This window comes from Schistocerca gregaria, chromosome 8 (genome assembly GCF_023897955.1).
Source record: "Schistocerca gregaria isolate iqSchGreg1 chromosome 8, iqSchGreg1.2, whole genome shotgun sequence".
Classification (NCBI taxonomy): domain Eukaryota; kingdom Metazoa; phylum Arthropoda; class Insecta; order Orthoptera; family Acrididae; genus Schistocerca; species Schistocerca gregaria.
Genome location: NC_064927.1, coordinates 410,542,155 through 410,548,872, shown reverse-complemented (window position 1 = coordinate 410,548,872; position 6,718 = coordinate 410,542,155).

Here is a 6,718-nt window from a genome sequence, read left to right as displayed (position 1 = left end):
GGATATGAGTGATGTCATAGTCTGTGCCATGGAACTCATGTTTAGTTGGAGCAGGATTTGGAAAATCGGGATGCACATGTACTGGAAGGTGGTGTAAACATTGATCCTGTGATGTGTTGGCAGATGGATGATAAAATGGAACAACAGAGTGGTATTGTGCAGGCCATTGTTGTTTAACTGAAACAGCATTGTGGGAGGTGTCCATATGGTTCGGATCATTAATGTGAGTGTTGTTATGCTCATAAGCACTAGTGCTGGAACACTTGATGTTTTGTCCTGTGCAGATGTCAAAGGCACTTGGATTAATGTTTACTTTGGAGATGGGTGCCATTGTTTATTGTGATTCTCTGCTGCACTTTTGTCTGAAATACCCAGAGTAGATTCACTCATTATCAAGTCTGGAATGTTTATCATGAAGGCACTCAGTAAACTAGACACTCGTCATGGCACAGTTTGCTGCTCGGGATCAGCTGCGATGTGAGGTTGGTCCAAAGATGTGATGAATAATAATGGCATTGTCGCTATGTCGTTTGGCACTGTGGTATCGTCCAAGCCTTGGTGGATAGTTAGCAATTTTGTACATAGGGATGTTCTTGGAATATACGAGCACTTGTTGAGAGATGTTGTCAACATTGCTGGAAAAAACGGTGAGGTTATACCATGTAATTGGAGCATTCTTGTTGGTGTAACTGGTGTGGCAGATTTTCGACTTACCATCAAAATTGCAGCACAGTGTGGATATTTGGGGTCACTGCTGTGGAAAATGGGGTACTGGCACTGTGACAGCAAAATGGTGACATTGCATAGCGATACAATTTTCACGCTGTTTATTAGTAAGCACATATACATAACGTGTGTTATGATCATTACAGTCCTACTGCCTTGCAGGGCAGCAATCCTCATTTACAGAGTCAGAGATGCTATGCCGCTACACATTGTTTGAATAATGGAAATGTATAGAACATGACCAAAACATATATTGGAGGTCATGGTGAAGAAGAAGAAGAAGAAGAACAACAACAACAACAACAACAATAATAACAACGACAAACTTGATATTCAGGTTAGTTTCTTTAACAGAACATTGGAGATTTGTGATGCAATAATTGCAAATTATTTGTAGTTTGTTCAAGTTATGATCCATGAAAGTAATGTTCTAAATTACTATGCTTGTCAAAGCACCCGGTTTTCCATACAAAAGAAAATCAAGAGGCATTAGACCCCTAGTCACCTGCCTATGCAACACTAATCACAGTACCAGATTAGTCCCATAAATCAGCCATTGATCTCTCACTCCCGAGTCCAGTTAAGTCTAATTTAAGCCCCATAGCTATTGTACAGTCATTTTATTAAAGAAATGATGTTTCCAATTTAGGTGCTGTGAGCCCAGTTAAAATTTTTGAGAACTGTGAAGAAATACTAGATAGTGAAATGTTGAATTCTGAAGGCATGACAAAGTCTTCAAATGGGAGACCAAGGAAGGGGCGAACAAGAAAGTACCCATCACAAAACCAACAAATAATGAAGACAAAATGCATTAGAAATGTGACTTACATAACTCAAAGAGGCAAAGTAAGAGAAAAGAAAGACTTCAAAGAATATTTCTGCCCCTATAAAAGGTTTTCAGAGTTAGGAAGACATACTTTAAAAGGCAAGTTTGGAAAATCTACAGTACTGGCTTACATGGTGATCTAACAGCACTTATTGTATTATGGTATCAGACATTGAAGTGAAAAGGAAGAGAGCCAAGAACTCAGAGAAAAGGATGCAAAGGATATAGAAAATACCTGGGATACCTGTATGTAAAACTTTCTTTTTCCAGACTTCTAGAATATCCAGCAGAAGGGTATATTTGGCTCCAATGAAAATTCAATTACCACAGGATTTAGAAACCTCTGAGGAGTGTGTGGAGGAAAGAAATTTCCTAAATAGAAATTTGAATATAGAAGAGGCGAAACAAATAGAAAATTCATCACCCCAGAAATTACCATTAATGTCATGTATAGTTTGTACAAATAAGAATATTCAGATCATGTATCACTGGCATATCACAAGAAAATATTCTTGTCAAAGAACAGAAATTCTGAAAAAAGATACATGTAATATTTGTAACACATTTGAAGTTCTGTTAAACTGTGATGATTCAGTGACAGAAAACCATAAGATCAACAAAAACACTCGTTTTAATATAGTGAAGGCTCCTCAGGATCTGAATTTTTTTTATATTTTAAGACCAAAAGAAAATGATAATGTAGATGTTTGTGGGGGCATAACTCTCTGGAGTCACCTAGAACAATATCATTGCCCTAAGGTAGCTCAACTGACCTCTGTGCACCTGCAGTTAGTTTGCTCTGATTGATGTTTGTGACAACACCTGTTAGTTGTTGTTATATGTAATTACTACCCCGAGTACCGAACTTCCTACAGTGGTGACCATGGAATTCCAACCATGCTGCATTTAAAATGTAAAATCTCTCACACTGGTCTGTTGTCCTACAATTCCTCAGCTACTTTCAGCTGTTTCTTACTCCGAGAGACATCAATCTTACCTCTTTGTCAATGCCTGTGAATTCTGTGAACTTTTCGTACCTCAGTTTAATATAATTTCACCAAAACCTGGGCAAAGTGTCCAGTTCGGCAATGTGTTGTGAACTGATGTGAATGCTTCCATTGTTTTCATGTCTGCAACGCCAGATTGATGCTGCTTCACACTAAACTGTCCCACGATGATTCTCAGTGTGACCTTCTTAGTGACAGCACTGTAATAATGCCAGGTGACTATTTTCCTAGCAATTCTGTTACAACAACAAATGTGATTCCGTGCGAACAATGGCTCCCTGCTGTCTCATTTGTCAATACACATAGTGCTCCGAGTTCCCACAGGGGGAATAATGGCTCTTATTCCCTTGGACACTCCTTTAATGCCAGAGAATCTATGTGCATTTACATTCCTAGAGTTTTGCAAAACTATACAGACACCCACCAGAGTGCTGTGATAGGCGCATTCGCCGCGTCACCCGCATCACGTCACCTGAATTATGTCACATATCCACCACCCACCCCACATTCACTTGGAGCTGCCACTACTGTACAGGACGTGTAAACACTGCAACTCCTCTATGCATGTGTGTAACTCCTGGATTCCGCACAATTGCCTTACCAGATTCATTACTTTGTGAGCATAGCATGTACTGACAGCATTCAGCAGCTCCTGTGGACCAGCACTACACATCACATACTGCTAGTCACACCCACCTACATGCTTGGCTTGCGTCTAATGTGCTGCACATATCTTCATCTCACTACAATGTGCTCCATCCTGACACTCCCGTGCCTGCCATGTCTACGTTGCCATGTACCTCTTTGCTGCTTTATGATGTGCCGCTCTGCAACACCTCCGTTCCTGGCATGTCTATCAGTTTGGGTAATGCCCAACTCATGATGTTGCCATTCTCACATAACTGTAGCCCTTACTATTCCACACATCCTTGGCCAAAACTCCCTCCGTTGAACGTGGATTCCCCTAAGATGTGGTTCATTCTTACTGAATGCATAGTGCAGTCTGCAGGAGTCACTGAGGACAATAACAAATTTGCAGTACTTCTCAATCACCTCAGTGATAACGCTGATCTCATTAGTGACTTTCTGCCTGATGTGCACACACAAACAGACAAGTATGAGATTGTCAAGGCACTTCTCCTTCAACAACTACCCCGCTCACTAAGACCAACAACTTCATCTAGTGATAAGTGAAACCTCATTTGGTCACAGTACGCCTTTCAAGCTGTGACATGAGCTCTGCCTGCAAACTGATATGAGCTACTCCTGGATCATGCCCTGTGGATTTTGTGGCTATTAGAACTGCCAGAGAGTATTCAAACAGTAATGCTCGTGTATGAGGACACTCCACTAGATTTCAAACTATGCCTGGCTGACAGCACTGCACACTGATTAATTCTCGCTGTGACCGCACTACAGCTGACAGCATCCCCAACTACATTGCCAACAACACACGACCCTGCCGTAGCCTACCCAATGCCCCACCTACACACCCAGCCTCTACTGCACACCTCTTACCACACAAGACGCTGGTCACCTGATGTCTACCAGGGCTCATTGAACCTTGCTGAGCCAGCACCCACTATTGCTCCATGTAGCCTACCAGGAGATGAGCATAACCAAATGGATAGAGTGCAGACTACCACCAGTGCACTTCAACCTGGTCAAAACAATATGAGTCGGCTGGGCACCACACCTGCCCGCAAGCACCATCTCTGCCGGTTCCACACTCGCTTCAGCTTCAATGCGTTATGTTGCAGACAGCCTTGCTCGTATCCAAACTGATCTTGCAGCCTGATACTCACATACCAGGTTGCTCGTCCTCTTCAAGTCACCACGAATCACAACTTCGTAATAGCATCTACAGGCCTCATCTATGACTGGATGGCCCTCGCATCTTCATTTATGACACACAATTGAATTCTGACCTTCTAATTGACACTGGAGCTGATGGCAGCATAATTCCACCATCTTTCACGCCTGCTACATTTTCACCTTTGCCCATTGAATTGCGCACAGCTATTTACTCCATGATATTAGTGGTTGGCACTGCCTCAATCACTCTTGAGCTTGGCAACCATACACCTGTGCCCTGGACATTGTTGGTGGCTGAAATGATGGAACTTGTAGGAACCAACTTCCTCAGGCACTTCTGCGTACTACCAGACTTGAACTGTGCTCTGTTCCTGTATCATGATGGCCAGTGGCCAATCAGTAGCAAGATCAGCAACTCCCTTCCTGCCAATGATACACTGCCATCTCCTACTTCACAGTCAGTGACGCCTCTCGATCTTATCTTGAAATGTCAAATGCTTCTGGATGAGCTCCGCATGACATCTGCAGTGCATTCTGAATTCCGGTGTTCCAACTCGGATGTGTGAGCAGTCAATAACCACCTCTGCTCAAGCATTGCCAAGACACCTAACAAGCTTCTTGTGGCTCAACAGCAACTAATTTTCTGTAACATTTTCACCTACTGCCCAATGACGAAGACATAAGACATTATGACGGCCTCAAAACAGGTCAGTCAAGGACCATTACCTCATTGTGCTCACCCGACCACACCCAGTGTTGTTGAGAGTGCCTCCATGACAGTGTTGTCTGTTGACAATGGTGTCACAAAAACACCTATTGCTATGCCCTTGGCCCCCACTTCACGACAACCCATCCAGTTGCAGACTAATTGTACTGTCCATGACAAGACAGTTCATTGCATCTACACCTACCTTGGCCTGCTCCATGACCCACCTCCCCACATACTGAAAGCGGCAGATCCACCGTGTACGAATTCGTGGGTGCTGGTATTGTAAGACCACCCCACAGTGCCTGGGCTTCGCCTGTCAAGTTTGTTTTCGAAAAGTATAATACTTGGCAATTTTGTGGTGATTATCAGTACCTCAATGGCCAGACTATAATAGACAGCTACCCTGTACCAAACCTACAAGACTTTGCACACAAACTTGCTAGTGCCAATATAGTCAGTGTTGTTGAATGTAAAAGGGCCTTATAGAAATACATATGGGTAATGAGGATATACCAAAAACTGCAATAATCACGCCACTCGGTCTGTTTAGGTGTTTTATTTATGCCATATGGGTTAAAAAACATGACCCAGACCTGGCATGAGTTTATTAACAGCCTTCTATTTAACATGTTGTTCTGCTATGCTTGTATAGATGACGTGATAATTTCCTCGCCATGTCCCAGTGAACATGAGATTCATTTACGCACCATGTTGGACAAGTTAGCTGCACAGAGCATCATAATTAATAACAATAAATGACAAATATGGCAACTGTATGTCACCGTCATTGTACATTTGGTTGACGCTTTGGGGATATACTCCATGCTGGAGAAAGGAGAACAATCCCGCCTCCTCCCTCCCCTGTTCAACTATTGAGAACTACAATGTTTCTTTGGAGTCATCAGTTTTTACAGCCATCATCTCCCGCACATTGCTAAGACACTGTTGCCTCTGACTGAGCCACTGTGCAACAAGAACGCCACTGGCAGATGACACTTGACAAGGACGCCTGAAATGTACATGATTAAATCTGATCTCACACAGGCTGACACCCTCACCCTTCAATCACTGGACGCTCACCCCGTGATCACCACAGACACCAGTGACCATATGATTGGTGTAGTACTGCAACAAGAGATTGCTGGTGTAACACAGCCTCTGTGTTTCTTCTCTCGAAAATTGACTGATACTCAGAAAAAGTGATTGACTTTTTATAGAGATCTCTTGGCCATCTATGAGGCAGTCCACTATTTCCAGGATGACATTGAAGGAGGCCCCCCTAACCATTCACACTGACCACAAGACTCTTGTACATGTGATCAAAAACCCATCTGTTAACACCAAGCCAAGGTGCTTTCGCCACCTTGACCTGCTGGACTTTGATCTATTCTCTTTTGCATAGATCCTGGCATACAACAACCACTCACCAAACAAGACACTGGGCTACAACTACAACAGCATGCACTGCCAGAAGCCACCAAACCTGTTTGCTGTGATGTGTCACATGAGAGGATATAACCAGTCGTCCCGCAATCCTATCGTAAAACTGTGTTCAACTTGCTGCACAATCTTGCACATCCCAGCATAAGTCCCACACTCAAATTAGCCATGGAGCACTTTGTCTGGCCCAATGTC